Source organism: Tympanuchus pallidicinctus, unplaced genomic scaffold (assembly GCF_026119805.1).
Source record: "Tympanuchus pallidicinctus isolate F22 unplaced genomic scaffold, pur_lepc_1.0 scaffold22, whole genome shotgun sequence".
Lineage (NCBI taxonomy): Eukaryota > Metazoa > Chordata > Aves > Galliformes > Phasianidae > Tympanuchus > Tympanuchus pallidicinctus.
In genome coordinates this window covers 24,501,244-24,517,553 of record NW_026294739.1, presented here as the reverse complement: position 1 = coordinate 24,517,553, position 16,310 = coordinate 24,501,244, and the positions used below count along the sequence as shown (strand labels likewise).

The following is a 16,310-nucleotide window of genomic DNA, read 5'->3' as shown; positions in this document are numbered from 1 at the left end:
GCACACCTCCACCGGCACCGCGGCACCCGGCTCTCCTACCTGCACCGCGCGGCGAGGAGCGCAGCGCCCGCCTCCGCCCAGCCCAGCCCCGCTCTCCTCTCCCAGCAGCGCTCACAGCCGGCCCCGGACGGAGCCCAGCCAGGGAGCGGCCGACACAGAGCTTTCCTTTCAGCCTGCACTAAAAGCACCATTAATGCCGGGGGAAAGCCTCAGGCCTGGCCAGCTGCTGCGCCCAGGTGCAGCTGTAGCTGCTGACAGGGGAAAAAATAAAAAAATTTAAAAAAACTCAGGATTTTTTTTTTTTATGCATTTGTTTTCATTTTTACAATGAAATTCACTACCTGCTGTCGTTCGATTCTCTGATTCCCCCGAACTCTGGTGCAGCATTAACAGGCAGCAAGGCAGAGACGCGGTGCCACTCAGCGCACAACACGCTGCTCTGCTGCCCCACCGTCAGCCCCTCCTGCATGGGAAGCCTTGGTGACAAATCCCAGATGCCGACGCTCCAAAGCACAGCTCTGCAGTGAATGTTTTTCCACCAACTTAAAATAAATTCCTGTGAATATTTAATTCCTACATTATCTCCAACCAAAACGTGCATTTCTGTTACAGCGCTTCATTTCAATTAAGAAAAAGTTGAGAGGCTTCTTGCAGGAAAACAAATACAGGATATGGGCAAGACTACAAGAACGAGGGAAAAACTACTGAAGACAAGAAGACAATTTTCTTCTGACCAGGTGACACAGAAAGGAAGTACAGTTCTTGTGGGACTCTCACAGCAAATCCAGGTCCAACAGGGAATAACCGGAGCAGTTCAACGCTGCCCCAACAAACGGCTGTGAGCCTGCAGGGTCGGAACGACCCACAGCACAGCACTACCACCTGCCCATCCCCACCCAACCGACCAGAGCCTCCAATCCTTCAGCCTTCCCCAAGCTTTTCCTCCCAAACCATGCTGGTTTCAGCACCCGGCCAATGGTTGCAGCATCAGAGCAGCACATCCTTCCATCCGTCGTTCCCCATCCAACCATCCTTCCTGTGCTCAGCATGCCCTGGAGCAAGCCTAGAGCCTCAGCTCCTAGGACACATGGGATCAGGGCTCCTTGCTGCAGCCTGACATCAAGGAACACCACAGACTGAGTGCTCTTAAACATCTCTAAGCTTGTTCCCATAGACCTGAGCCTCCCTGTGGGACACGATGACTTGAGATTGCCCCTAAAAGCCTCTGGGACTGCAGGCCCCAAGGCTGCGAGTTGCTGCAGGAGAGGCTGCCTGTGGGGTGCTGTGAGATAGGAGCCCACACACCTCCCAGAGGGGCTCTGACAAAAGGCAACGCTTTGCTCTGACAGCCCAGAGCAGGTGGTGCAAAGCTGGGAAACACAAAGTGCCACAGCCCTCAGACAGAGCTGCTTTCTGGACAAGCACCAGAATGGGTGCACTGCAAAGTGAACTCCAGTGCTGCAGCACCTGCTCCAGTGTCCCTGCACCACTGCTGCCCTGGGAGCCCGCAGCCACCAGCAGCACCAGCCCACCCAGCATGGAACAAGCAGAATGGAAAGCCACCTTCAGTTTTCCTTATGGAAGAGAACAGCATCCATCGCTCTGGCAATTCCCTCAAATGAATGCACGCACGCCTGCCATCTTTTTGCTCTTCAGAGCCGTTAACCCAGAAAGGTGAGGTTGCACAAGAGCACTGCTGCTGGATAAGGGAGAGCCACGCACTGATTTCACCCAGAACAGCTACTGTGCTCTGAAGTAACCTCCGCTGTTGGTAACTATTCGAATTCAAACACCAAATGAATTTAGATGGGAGATTACAGAACACAGACTTGTCACTTCAGCGCTTTGGAGATGTCTGTCCCTTACAATGAGAGCCTGTGAAAATAACGAGGAAGAGGATTTCCACCCAAATGCCCCCAAACCTCAGCAGCACCCCTGGCTGTGGAGGAGGAGCAGACGGCAGCAGGCACCAGCAGCACCACTCCTGGTGGCTGCACATAAAGGAGCTGGAGCACTGCTGCCCTGGGGGGCACAGAGCTCCAGCACAGCCCTGCTCCTGCCCCCCCACAATGGGATGTGATCCCTGTGCCCTACATCAGCATAGATCCAAATATTGTGCTGGAACTTGAGCTGGGGAAGAGCAAACTGCCATATAACAGGGGTAACACACAGAGCAGCAGTGCTGTCAGAGATCCTGAGCTCCCCCACTGTTTGTTAAGTTCCTAACCAGCCCATGTTCAAGTCCCAGGTCTCAGCCCCATCGCTCCGTCCTTGTAAGACCTGAGTGCCATCAGGAACTTAAGCATGGCACAGAAGGAACGACACCATCTCCCCTGTTCTGAGACACTCAGGAGCTTTCCAGAAGCACCCCTTGCTTCTATCAGCAGTCCCCCCCCAACACCAACCGGGCCCACGCACCCCCCAGCGACACCACTGAGCCCCCCAGGGACACAGAGCTCAACTAATGGATGTGAACAGCGCAGCCACCAGGAAAACAATTATCTCTGCTGTTCTGTAAAAGAGCAAGAGATGAGGGAACGAGAACCTCCTGAATCATTATTCATTCAAAAACCCCAACAGCCTGCTCTAATCAGCAGGCCTTTGGTGTGCGAGCTCCTTACGGTAGGAACAGATTGCACACCTCTTGCTGCCAAACGCATCATCTGCACTTAATCAGAGCATGATGGATGTCTTCTGCAAACAAGCCGTTTCAGCCCCGTTCCTGTGTGATCCCACCCCGAAGCCCAGCCCTTGGAACCCCAGCTCCCCTCCCAGGGCACACACCTCAGCTCCACTGCCAGCAATGCACTGCAGGGCTCTGCAGCACGGAGCTGCTCTCCCTGGCCTAACGGGGCTGTAAGGGAGAAGGGAACCAACTCTAGAGGGGTGTGTGGGGACAGCACAATGGGAAACAGCTGCAGACCAGAACAGGGCAGATCCAGACTGGAAAGAAGAAGCTGTTTATGGTGAGGGCATTGGCACAGGTTGCACCCTGCAGACACCAGTGTCAGTCTGGAGGGCTCTGAGCTCCTGATGGGGCTGCCATGTCTGTGCTGGTGGCAGGGAGGGGACCAGGTAGTCCTCAGAGGTCCCTTCCAACCCAAACATTGTGTGATTGTAAGAAACAAGGAACCATAGAATGGCCTGGGTTGGAAAGGACTGCAGTGACCATTTAGTGTCAACCCCCTGCTGCGTGCAGGTCACCAACCAGCAGCCCAGGCTGCCCAGAGCCACATCCAGCCTGGCCTTGGATGCCTGCAGGGATGGGGCATCCACAGCCTCCTTGGGCAACCTGTGCCAGTGCCTCACCACCCTCTGCATGAAAAACTTCCTCCTCATATCCAACCTAAACCTCCCCTGTCTCAGTTTAAAGCCATTCTCCTTGTCCCATCAGCATCCACCCTTGTAAGGAAGTGAGCTGCCCCCACACAGCACCTCCAGACCCCCCGGAGGATTGCTGCTGCACGGCTCTGAAAGCTGCAGAGCTCAAAGTGTGCAGTCAGAACACAGCCCCCTCATGAAAACAGAGTTATTCAAAACCAAGCAGAGTGGAAAAAAATACCTATTTTCCATTCTTTCAGGTTGTTACTGCGATGGCTTTGTCTGGTTCAAAACAGAAGACAAGAGGAAGGAAGAGCAGTTTATATTTGGTTGCGGGCTGCTCTCGCTGGGAGCTTCCTTCTGTGCTCTGCTGAGCACACAGCCCAGCAGCGCCCACAACAACTCACTGTGCTCAGAGGTTTCTGCTCAGCTCCAATCATTCCTTAAAGCTGCTCCCTTGTGCACTCGTGCCAGGTGAGCTCGTTAGCAGCAGGAATGTTACAGGGGGGATTAATGGCAGTGCTGACACGCACAGAAGGAGCCTCCCAAGCCGCACTGCTAAAAGGGAGGCTCAGATCGAGGGCACGTAGGTGGCATCTGCCAGAAATGGCACGTGAATAACAGCTGCAATTTAACAAATACTGATAAAATAGAATGAAGCGTAAAAGCAGCAATTTGAGCACACGGAACGCTGGTGCTGAGATCACACCTGGAAATCCAGCCCTTCCATTGGGGCAGGGGAAGCGTTTTAAAGCCCTTTCCTGCAGATTTCAGCAGCGTTTTGCACCCAGATGCTGGCGTGCCCTGAGCCACGAGCAAGCTGTGCTGACAGCAAAGCCCCCAGCTTACAGCACAGCTCCGGCTTTAAGCGCCCAGTTTAGATGCAGTGTTTTAATCTGAGCACCACCCGTGGCAGCGCCCCAGGGCTCCGCAGGGCACTGCACTGCGAGGGGATCCAACCCAGCTCGACGAGCACTGGACAAACCAGAGTCGTTCATCATGATATCGAGTGTTTTTTTTCATACACGTTGTTAAACGCTTAAATCACATCCCACCCAAACAATGCCACCCTTATGACTGACTACCAGAGCACAATTCCATTCTGGAAAAGCGTATCACGATTGCTTTTCCAGCACCACCTCGGCTTCACAGCTGCACCCTCCCGAGGAGCTCAGCGCAAGGCAGGGCTCCAGCTCCCACCAGCAGCACCGCTGGCGCCCTCCATCTCACACCTCCTTGCACACCATGAACTCTGCACGATGCCAGAGCCAAAGCAGCCCTGGGAGCATCACCAGCTCCGGTGGCTCTGCAGCAGCGCTGCCCTCAGGGAGCTGCTGGAGCCCCAGCCTTGCACTCACCCACTGCAGTGCACTGCTCCTCGCTGTGACGTGGAACACAACACAGGAGCTCTGCAGCTTCACACCAAATGCTGTCACATGAGGAGACCCCCGCACGGCTTCCCGGGGCCACGGGGCTGCATGGAGCCAGCACCCCAGCTGCCTTCTCGCAGCCTGTTTTCTTCAGCTTCCAGCAATAACAAAACGATTGCTTTTAGAGAACTGAAGGTAGCAGGGTTTTAGCAATGTGTGCATGTTGCAATAAGGAGCCATCCACCAAAATGGAGAAATCTCAGGCTTTCATAACTTCCTGCAGCAGGAGGGCCCTCCCCAGCACAGCGTGCTGCACGTGCTGCCCAGCAGGTCCTGGCTGAGCACCGTGCCATGAGTGCCCACACATCCCCTGAGCTGCCCTGCTCCACAGCCCCACGAGCACCACGGCACCCAGCGCACAGCTGCCTGCCCAGCCCCCAGAACGGCCAGGGTTTGAAGGGGCCTCAAGGATCACGGATCTCCAACCCCCTGCCGCATACAGGGCCACCTTCCCACGTAACACCAGACCAGGCTGCCCAGGGCCCCATCCAGTCTGCCCTTGAACACCTCCACGGATGGGGCATCCACAGCCTCTCTGGGCAGCACGAAAGCAGGGCAGCAGCACAGGATCCTGCTGCAGGAACCAAACCCTTCTGGAGGGGACCCCACAGCACAGCCACTCACTGACTGCTGCACACGGTGCTGGAAGTGGGGGAAAAAAATCACAGCACAACATCGGAGCAAATATTTGGTGCCCCTGCACATTCAGTCACAGATCTAACACGAGGGCAACCCCTCCTCACAGCCACAAACAGCAGTGAGGACAGCTCAGCACAGCCACAGCACACCAAACCCCCTTGGGAGGAGGCAGGTGGCTGCACCCCCCTGGCACACGGTAACACAGGGATCCATTTGTGCACGAGGAGCTGAAAGGCAACAAAGCCTGAAAAGGAACAAGGCTCTGCTCCTGGGAAAGCATTCCTGACCCCATCCCCAGCCGTCACAACGCCAGACCCAGCAGCACACAGCTGTGTGAACCACAGACACAAAGCACAGAGCAGCCAGAGGGAAGAGTGCTGAACGCACACAGCAGATGACAGGCAGCCACCACAGAGGCAGCACATAAGTTTAAGCTCTCAGAAACAGCCCTGAAAGCCACGGGCAGCAAGGAGAACCAAAGGATGGATGCAGCCCATCTCAGTGCACTGCTGCCCTGCAGGAAGCAAGGCTCCGAGCTGTGCTCCCAGCACAAGTACACTTGGATATTCCATGAATTGCCAATGAAGTGAAAGTTACTGCAGTGAAAACTTATCCTGTTGTTTAAAGGAGAGCTTGTGATAATAAAAAAAAAAAGCAAAACACTTAAATGCAGAATGAAGAATCTTTGTACCAAACGATGAAATGCAATAGGTAGTAAACAACCTGTTCTATAATTGATGAGAGGATCCAGCTCAGTTTTTCAGGCAATTGCAGAGCACTCATTAAAGAAAGAGTTACTGCAGCTACTGCTTAAGGCCTCACACCTGATACACTTTAATTACCAAGCTGCAGCAGGGGAGAGTTACTGATGCCCAGTCTGTTTTGTTTCACTGCGCAAGGCTTCCACACCACTATTAATATTCACCAAGAGATGCTGACATAACACCCGTCTCCCTCTGAATGCCTTGGCATTAGTATGGCCAAGCTAAACACGGGATGAGTCCCTCAGAAGCCAGGACAAAAGCCCCTTAGGTGCTCACAAAGCCACCTGATGCAGACCTGCAGCATCCTGACCACAGCATCAGCCCACGTAACTCCAACCAGGGCCCCGAGCACCCAGACCCCCAGCAGGAGCAGCCCACCCCACTGTGCTTTGGGGCAGCACCAGCCCTCTCCTCTCCTCTCAAAATGCTTCATCAAAAGCCTCAATTTTTCACTCAATTCCACTCTAGGATAATCTATTATTTCTACATCTGCTAACACTACCAAAAGTTGAGTCCTAGCACTGAATGCAAACCATAGCCTCAGCATATCTGGAGGTTTCTCTGCCCAAAACGAAACAGGTGCCATCTGTTCCAATTATACTAATCACAAGGAGACGTAACATTGTTAAATTAGCACTTTTTCACAGCTTTTCTTTTTTTCTTGAAAGCAAAGCAAGCAGCCCATGGTGTCCTGCAGGCAGCACCGCACAGTGCCGGAAGTGACACGAGAACGAGGCCTTAGAGCACTTCTCTGGATAATCCCTGTTAGCAGTTCCTTTAAGTCCATGGGAGCTGCAACACTTGGCTTTGAATTATACAAAACAAAGCAAGAATTTGCAGCACAGACAGAAGCACTTGTTAGGTAACAACCGGAAACACTCGGATAGAAGCAAGGTCAATATTTACCGATTCCATAGCTGAAAGCTGTCGCTAGCAGGACATGGATTACAATCCAACTGGGGCGGGTCCCAAAATCGCTGTGTGATCTGAAAGACACAGGGATCATTCCGTTAGAAATGCAGTTGTGTTCAGAACGAGCAGACTGTAGGGGAGGATCTGAGCGCTGCTGAACACCAACCCGTCCCCAGCACCCAGAGTACAGCCTGCTCACAGATGGGAATGGCAGCAAGGAAGGGCAAGTGTGAGCTGCTGACCACCACTGGGCTCCCATCACTGCCTCACCCCAAATCTCAGCGTTCAACACAAACCAGCCCTGCTGCAGGCTGCCCCAGGCACACACCTACAGCTGGGCCAGGAAGGAACGAGGCAGAACTTAATAAACTCAATAAACTCAGCCAGGTCCCGCATGGCACTCCAGCTGTGCAGAACCCAATGTTTCCATTCAGAGCAAAACTGCCCTTTCAAAAGCGTAAATTACAATCACTAATTAACCTACCCAATGATGAGAATCACCCCAAGACCAGCAGCACAGCACCTGTCCCCACTCTGTGCCACACAGCAGTGCCAATGCAGCTCCCAAACCATCACCCAACACAAGGCAGCTCACAGCCAGGCCTCCCTTTGCCACACGAATACCAAATAAAGTGCTCGGGGAGACCTGCTTGTGGCTCAAAACGAGCTCAGAGCCTTTCAAGACTTGCGATGCTGTTTCACATCAGCACAAAGTAATTTGCAAACTGGGTGAGCAGGCAGTTTGGGCAGGGAAGGAGCACTCTGTGCCCAGCACCTCTCCGCCAACGGGGAACCTCAGCCACACGCTGCACCTCACTGACAGAACACAGAGCAACATCTGGTGGCAGCCCTTGAAAAATATACATTGGGAATCAAGTAATGCAAACTTCTTAAGAGGATGTCTTGCATCTTCACAGAAGAGAACCCAGCACTAGCAGATAAGAGCTTTATGAGCATAAGCAGCAAGACGTGCCCAGCGCAGCAGCACGGCCACAGGCAGACTGAAATCACTGCGCTCCACCTCACCCTGACCAGCAAAGCAAAGGGGCTCTCCTGCAGTCCCTGCTTTGCACGGAGTACAAAAGCAGCACAATGCTGGCTCTCCCTCCCAACAAGCAGGAGCCACAACCTCCCCACAAGAGTTTGCTCTTCCCTATGGGAGCTCCTGTGAAGCCAGAAGAGCTGGATTCTGATTTAAAAGCAGAGCCACGTTCATCCAGGTTCCACAGCAACCCAAAGCTGGGGTGTAACACCGTGTCAGCGTTAGGCTCAAATCCTGCCTCGTGCCAACTTCTGAATGAAGAGATCTCAGGAGAGCAGGACAGCCCTTCTCCCCAGCATTCATCTGCTTCCCTTGACATAATTTAAGGAAAAGACAGAATTTCAATGAGGGATCTCTCTGAGGGCTCCACCAAGAAGATCTGCCGGGAATACACGGATACAGCAGCTGTGCAGCAAGATAAGCTTCACTACTGCAGCCAGGGAGCTTGAGGGGTGCACATGGAATGAGCAAGGGCAGGGAGAAGCCTCTGAATATCCCCTGTGAGCTCTGTAGGTGAGCAGAGAGCAGCCTGGCCATAATGGCACACAGTGCCCTACAACCGAGGGACAAAGGCCTGCTTGGGAATCACAGTGCTCTGTACTCAAGGTGCTGAGACACAGGAACCCACCATCAGGTGGCTGCCAAACCCCCACTGTGTACCCATGCATTCACTTGGGACATTTGGGGTCACCTCCGAGCACCTGGAGCAAACAGAGAACAGTGAAGTGCTGCAGGCAGCAACCTGCTTCCAAGACACAGGCAGGAACTCAAAACGAAGGCCATGCCCTAACCTAGAGGCTCACACCGTACCAGCAGCCAGCGCTGGGCACACCAGGGGATGCACAGTGACTTGGCTTTGTCCTCAAAAACAGAGCTCAGGATGCTCCCACGGGCCTGCAGGGCCTAAAGCTCAACCTATCCCACCAAAAAAGGAGCAGGCGGAATGGAAAGATGCAGTTCCTGAGCAACAGCCTGCAGAACCAAGCTTCCTTGAGGCATTTTAAGGCCCCATCTGCAGCACTGCGCCCAGGCCTGGGGCCCCCAGCACAGGAAGGATGTGGAGCTCCTGGAGCGGGTCCAGAGGAGGGCACTGAGATGAGCAGAGGGCTGGAGCAGCTCTGCTGTGAGGAAAGGTTGAGGGAACTGGGCTTGTTTAGCTTGGAGAAGAGAAGGCTCCAAGGAGACCTCACTGCAGCCTTCCAGTGCTTGAAGGGAGTGTATAAACAGGAGAGGGAAACGGCTCTTTGTGAGGGTGGATAGTGATGGGACAAGGGGGAATGGTTTTAAAGTGAGACAGGGGAGGTTTAGGTTGGATATTAGGAGGAAGGTTTTCCCCCAGAGGGTGGTGAGGCACTGGAACAGGCTGCCCAAGGAGGCTGTGGATGCCCCATCCCTGCAGGCATTCAAGGCCAGGCTGGATGTGGCTCTGGGCAGCCTGGGCTGCTGGTTGGTGACCTGCACACAGCAGGGGTTGGAACTCAATGATCTTTGAGGTCCTTTTCAACTAAGGCTCTTCTATGACCCTGGTGGCCCACAAGAAGCAGCAAGCTGATACCAGCCTGAACTCACGAAGCAGAATGCTGCTTAGAGACCTGTGCTGAAAGCTGGGAGTGCAGGAGCTGCGCTGCGAGCAGAGCGCTCTGCTGCCTGCCATGCAGCAACTGCCGCCAGCACCGTGCTTATAAGGAGAACGTGAGAAGACGTCTGGGTATGGTACATTTCTGTGCTTCCTTTTATAGAAATAAGTCTTGGGAGGTTCGAATTCTGTAATTCATTTCAGTAGGTCAAAGCACAGTACAGAAGTGTTTCATTTTGCATTCAAATTGCGTTGAACCAAAAGCTAATGGCCAGCAGAAACGGACCCAACTGCTCACCGCTTGTAACCCCGGTGCACGCAACAGGAGCTGAGCAGAGCTGCAGGGTTACAGCACAGTTCAGCTCTGTCACACAGGACACCAGTAAGTGGGATCGGGCTCCCGCAGCTCCTATGGCCCAAACATCCCAGGACTGCTGACCGCACAGCCGCTGCTCACTGCTTCCCCCTGCAAGGACCCACGGAAGCAGCCCCAAAGGCACCTGGCAGAGCCAGAAACGGAGATGCCAGAACAGGCCCAGCCCTCAGCACCACCTGAAAGCTGAAGTCATTTCAGTAGCTCCTTTTTTTTCTTGGAGTGATGTGGCAGAAGAGCGATGCAAGCCCAAACAGTTTCCACTGAACCAGGTTTTTCTATTCTGTGCACACAATTAAGAGCTCTGGAAACACACGAGCATGTTCTCATCTCTCCTCCTTCACCCTCACCGCCCTTCTGTGGCTTCTCTGATGAGTGGAAAGAATTAACTCCAAACAGTTTCTGCAGTTTCCCGAGCCAACCCTGGGCTGCAGCTCAAGGCTCCGGCTTGCCCTTCTGCACCAGCAAGCAGAGACAAGACTCGTCCTGCCAGGCTGAGGAGACGCTGCTGCCCCAGCTGGGATTTAGTCATAAAGAAACACCATTTGCTACAGAAGACATTAAAACACCTAAAGATCACCCATTTCTATCAGCAAACTCATGAACAAATCTTGCCTTCACCCCGCAGCGGTGTGGCCTCTCACCAAGGGCTGCTGCACTCACGGATGGCAGCAGGAGGGCTCAGCACATGGAGCAGGGCTGTATGGGCACCCGGGCAGCACAGCGAGCTGCAGCACCTCACCTGCCAGCCCCAGGGCTTCCCAACAGCCCTCCTGACCTCAGCAGGTTTTCATTTGTGGAGTCCCAACATGAAAAACCATTACCTCATACTGCTAGGTCTGTGCAATTTGGTTGAATCTCTCCCAGAATGGTGCATCATTGGGTTCACTTCTTCACAAACTGAGCTGAATGTGCTGTGGGGGGGATACGTGCAGAGCTGCTGCCTTGCTTTGGAAGGAGCCCTCGCTTACCACAGCACACAGAGGAATATTTATTTCAAACAGAGCAGAAAGCCTTACTGGAGGGAAAAAGAAAAGCAACGGAGACTTACAGCATCCCATCTACCTTCACATCACCCAACCCGCTCAGCTACCCAGCCCCAATCCAGTGCCAGCACTCAGAGCCACCCAGCTGCTTGCACTGCATGCAGTGCATCCATCATCCCCAGCCCATCCGTGAGCTTTCTGAGCACAACTGCTCCATCAGTATTTCCTCTCTCACACAGAGCAGGAGAAACAATAACCTCCACATCCCAAACACTTGCTGAGCCCCTTCTGAAAGGTACCAAGCGGCTGAAGCAATTATTCTGCACTCAGATAATTACGAGTGCGGTATATAAATAGCACTGAAAAAAAACCTTAAGCACAGCTGTATCCATACAGGCAGGTAAAGCAAAGGGCACAATGGAGCTGAAACACAAGCCCCATAAAAGTCACCACCAGGAAGGGATTTCCAGGCCAGCAGAATCCGGCACAGGCTGCGCTCCAGCAGCAGGCAGGAGGCAAAGGCAGGCAGGGCTGCTCCCAGCACATCAGTGAGAGGACGGGGGAAGGCAGCACCAGCGCAGTCAACAGCACGAGCAGCAGCAATCCCAGCTGCTGACAGCTCAGAAATGGTTACAGGAAAGTTTAAAAATTAATCGAGTACTGAAAAACAAAACAGTGCATATTAGAAAGCTACAGGAATTCAGGCTTGTGGCAAAAGAACAGCAGAGGATTACCCAACTCCTGCCCACAGGTGCCTACGTTGGGATTGCGACACTCAGCTGGCAAACAAGTCTGAGCACCAGCTTCTATTCGTCACAGCACCCCAGAACCTCACCAGCTGCACTGCAGCAGGAATAACCCCCAGGCCAGGGGGATCTCAGCCAGCTGAGATGGAAGTGTAAATGCAGAACAACACGCCAGCAGCCCTTCAAATGGGACACGCAAAGGCCAGCCCTGCAGATGGAGCAGCACTGCCCACGCGTAGGAAACCCCACACCATGCTGTAGTAGGAGGCAATGCAACACCACGCTGGCTGGAACGAAAGCAAGCTGAAAAGCCGTGGGAGCTTTGACTTGTCCTAGTTATGCTGCAAGGCACTGCCCTTCAACAGCACAACGCAGACAGGTATGTGCTGTGGAATTAAACCGGTAATGCCAGGTTAGATCACAGCGCTGGCACACAGCAGCGCGCCGAGCTGCTACACAAGGCTGCCGTGGGACACACAGTGCTGGGCACACAGCGCCCTGCACGCCTCTCTGAAGTTCTCCCCAGCAGAAGCACGAGGCTCAGAAAGGCACTCAGGCAGGGAGAGCACTTCGGTATCTGCAATTTCTCTCCCACTACGCTCAGTTTTAAAACACTGAGAAATGCAGAACGTTCTCAGGAATGAGAGACAAACATCTGTCACCTTTTCGAGTCCCATATTTGCAACCAAGCAGCTCAGAGGCAAGCTGGATGCAGGTTACTATTAATATCCAAACTATTTCCTTTCCTTTCTGAAAGCAATTTGTGAGAAGGATGCAGGCATTCCATTTATTGAAAAAGCACTAATTAGGCAAGGAGGGGCTGAGGAAGTCACTCTTCTGCCTCCAGAAGCACACACAGGCACTCTCCAAGGCAAGAAACAGCAGAGCCTCTCTGAGAGCACGCAGCAATATGCTCCGAGCCAGCAGGCAGCGCCGGGGCAGAAGCATCACAGCCCAAAGCCCTCCAAGCAGGCACAGCACTGCCCTCAGAGCACACAGGGCTGAGGCACCCAGGCAGCCCCGGTGTGCAGCGCAGGCTCTTCCCGCTGCCCAAACGGCAGCGCTGGGCACCAGCCGCGCTCAGAGCCCAGCAGCCACACACGCAGCCCACGTCCCGCCCTGTGGGAGCACGGCACCGAGCCGCACGGAGGGCAGTCAGGAAAGCACGCAGAGGACGAAAGGACAGAAGTAGGATTAAAGCAGCGCCTTGATCCCCAGCCAAACTGCTACCCATGAGCCCGCGCAGCAGCCAGCGCCGAGTCAAAGCCCCGGCTGTGCTGCGCTCCGCTTGTAAAGTCACATTTAGATGTATACTTGCAGTGTTCTTTGCCCGGCTGCTGGCTAAAAACAATGCCTTTGTCATCAAATCTCGCTTCAGCAAGCTGACGTGACGTTTTTAATTCAGCAAGTAGGATAATTGCAGTTTGGGGTAAACAACTACAACCGCGCATCGTGAACTGCTCCAACGTTCAGCCCCAGCCCCCTGTCGCACCCGCAGCTCAGCAATCTCCTCGTGCTGCTCCCACCACCCGGGCAGCTCACGTCTGAGCCCTGCTGCTCTCATGCACCAACCGGGCTGGGGGAAGCAGCACAGCACAGCAGAAGCCAAACCAAACGCAGCCAGGGAGCTTCCCAACCAGAATGGAATGAAGTGAAATCGAGCACGAAAGGAGAGAAAACAGACTGTGAATCTTGGATAGTCCGTTCCAGGCACAGCCTCCCCTGGAGGTGTGGGTTCCACCCCACTCCTCACAGCTCACTGCTCCTTGCTGGATCCGGGTGATCCATAAGGTCTCTGCCAACCTGAGCCAACCCAAGGCACGGGTTGCTTCTCCCCTCCGAGGAGCACAGGGCAGCACACCTGGGTCACACGCCAGCACTTCCACTGCCAGCTGCACAGCCCAGAACCCCAGCAGCTCCCCACCAGCACAGAAAGGATCTGACACCCAGCACAGAACTCACTCACCCCCAGCCCAGGCCATGTTCAACTGCAGGACAACACCCGAATCCATCTGGGACTGCAGGAGATGCGGAGGGTTGGCTGCCTCTGGGATGAATCACAGCACACAGAGGTGGCAGTAACTGCTGCTCAGAGGTGGTGCTCCAATAGGCTTCCCCTCTTCCCTCATCCAAAGAAAAAGGGTGAAATTACAACAGAACGAACAATGCTGAACAAGGGAATGCAGAAGAGTGAAGGAGATCTGACACAGACAAAGCATTCCTGATCAGTTTTGCTCAGAAGAGACAGAAGCGGTCACAACTATGTTGGCAGCCGCTCCGAGAGCGTGGCTGTTTGTGCAGGAGACTGAACAGCACCGCACCACGTGGGGAGGTCGGGCAGCCCGGGAGGCTGCTGCTCCAGCACTTCATCACCAAACGTTTTCAAACAACCCCACCCTGCTCCTGCCATTGTTGTCAGAGAGGGAATTCCAGGCAGAACAATTATTTCCACATTCTTATTGTTGGAAGCAGCACAACGGTAATCCTGCACAGCAAAGAGATGAAAGTACCTTTCCCCGATCACACACCTCTCCCTATGGAGGTGAGCACCCTCTGCAAGCACCTGGCATACAGCAACACCAGGGCTGTTGGATGCAAACACCTGAAGGTTTTTGCTGTGATCACACAGCAGTGTGACCGGATGGGTGCTCATTAAGCCCATCATCAGGGCTGGCAGAGGGGCCCTTTGCTGGGGGAAAGGCAATTCCCTGCTCCCTGGACACGCTGGGACCAAACTGATGGGGTTCCACAAGGGCAGAATCCTACAGCTGGGGAGGAACCCATCAGTACAGGCAGGGCTGAGCTGGAAGGGGATCTGCAGAGAAGAACCTGTGGGTCCCAGGGGCTGCCAGGGTGGCCAGGTGACATCTTCTCTGCAGATACTCAAACCCAGCCTGGATGCTTCCCTGTGCAACCTGCTGTAGGGAGCCTCCTCTGGGAATGAGCACTGAACGGGGAGATCCAGAGGTCCCTTCCAACCCCTACAGCTCTGGGATTCTGTCACTCTTTCCCATAAGGAGCATCAGACCAAAACTGAGCACAGGAAGGGAACCTTAAAAACACTCCCAACTTCAAAGTGAAGCGGCAGAAAGTCAAACACTCCCTGTGCCACCGGAGCCATTCTGCCATTTCCATTAACAAATGAATGTTTAACAGAATAATCAGCTGAGAGTCTATTCAATGGATCCACACAAGGTAACTTAGTCACGGCACACATCAGCTCATGCACACAACTGTGCTCATGCTGCAATTCATCCGTGCACCTGCAGAAAAAACACACGGCCAGGCTGTGCCGTGATAACAGCCAGGAGCTGGGCAGGGCTGAGCTCAGCAACACACACACACACACACACACACACACACACACTGCCAATCCCCACGATGTGCCCCAGATGGGCCACAAATCAGTTGCACTTCTTAACCTCGTGGTGAAGACAGGTGGGCTGGGGGAGAGGGAAAAGATACGGCTGCTCAGCTGTGCTGCCATGGGCTGCAGCCCTCCGACGGGGAGCAGGGACTGCTCACTGTGTGCAGGAATGAGAAAAACAGAACCTGATTCAGCCCTGCCTCCCTCCCAGCCCTGCCTCCTCCAGGCACTTTAAATAGGATGTCAGCACTACTTGTTTGTACGCCATTACAGAAAAATGCTGGGTTTCTTAATACTGCGTTACAGAACAAAATGTTACTCAATTCTTTCCGTAAAGTACCGAGGAAGAGCTGTGAGACCATATGCATCCGAAGGCATCCACGTGCTGGGATAAGCTGTGGTTACGTAAGGGACAACCGGCGCCTGCCCACGGGGAAGAGGAAGGATGGGCTGCCGGGTCCTTCCCTACGCCCCGCACCCAGCGGAGCGCTGTGGGCCTGCTGATGGAGAAAGGCAGCACTCACAGCTGGGTCACGGCTTAAGGCTTCGGCCACAAGAGCACACAGACAGAAGAAGTCCCACGTGGCTCTCCTCTCTCCTTCAGCTCGTGCCATTAAGCAGAAATGAATCATCCTCTAAATGGCGAGTTCAGCAGCAAGCAGCGCCACTGCGATCGCACACAGCTCCTGGAGGGCAAGCTGAGCAGCCGGCCCTGAGCCCCGGCCCAGCCAGCAAACACAACCCAAACCCACCTCCACCACCTTTCTATCTGCTCCCAGCCAAAATAAAGAGTTTCCGCTTGTGAGCGCAGCTCAGCGCTGTAGCACTGCTCTGCAGTTGCTCACTGCAAGGCACGGCATGGAGGTGCTCACACAAACACACACTGCTATCCACAGCTGCCTGCTGAGCACAGACAGGGGCAACAAACATTGCACTGCAGCGTTTGGAACGTTAAGGATCTTAAGCTGAACCAGACGCCACACGAGGGAACGCCAAGAGCTGGGCTATTGCAGCAAATGAAATGAAAACCAAAGTCCAACCCGTGGAACATTTCAGCCAAGCTCCCATCAGCTCCAGCCACCACCACACAGCTCTGACAACAAACCTCCTGCAGACCCCCCACCCCTAACGGAGCACCTTGTAGCTGCTGCAGC

The 16,310-nt window shown here is 54.1% G+C and overlaps 1 protein-coding gene across 1 annotated transcript in view; it reads right to left on the bottom strand.

Moving 5' to 3' along the window:
* ANKRD11 (ankyrin repeat domain containing 11) overlaps window positions 1-16,310 on the bottom strand; it is an 80,328-nt gene that overhangs the window by 55,441 nt on the left and 8,577 nt on the right. Inside the window, exon 2 of the mRNA XM_052685335.1 lies at window positions 7,061-7,140. The gene's annotated coding sequence lies outside the window, so the exon portion shown is untranslated. The remainder of the gene's footprint in view (window positions 1-7,060; window positions 7,141-16,310) is intronic.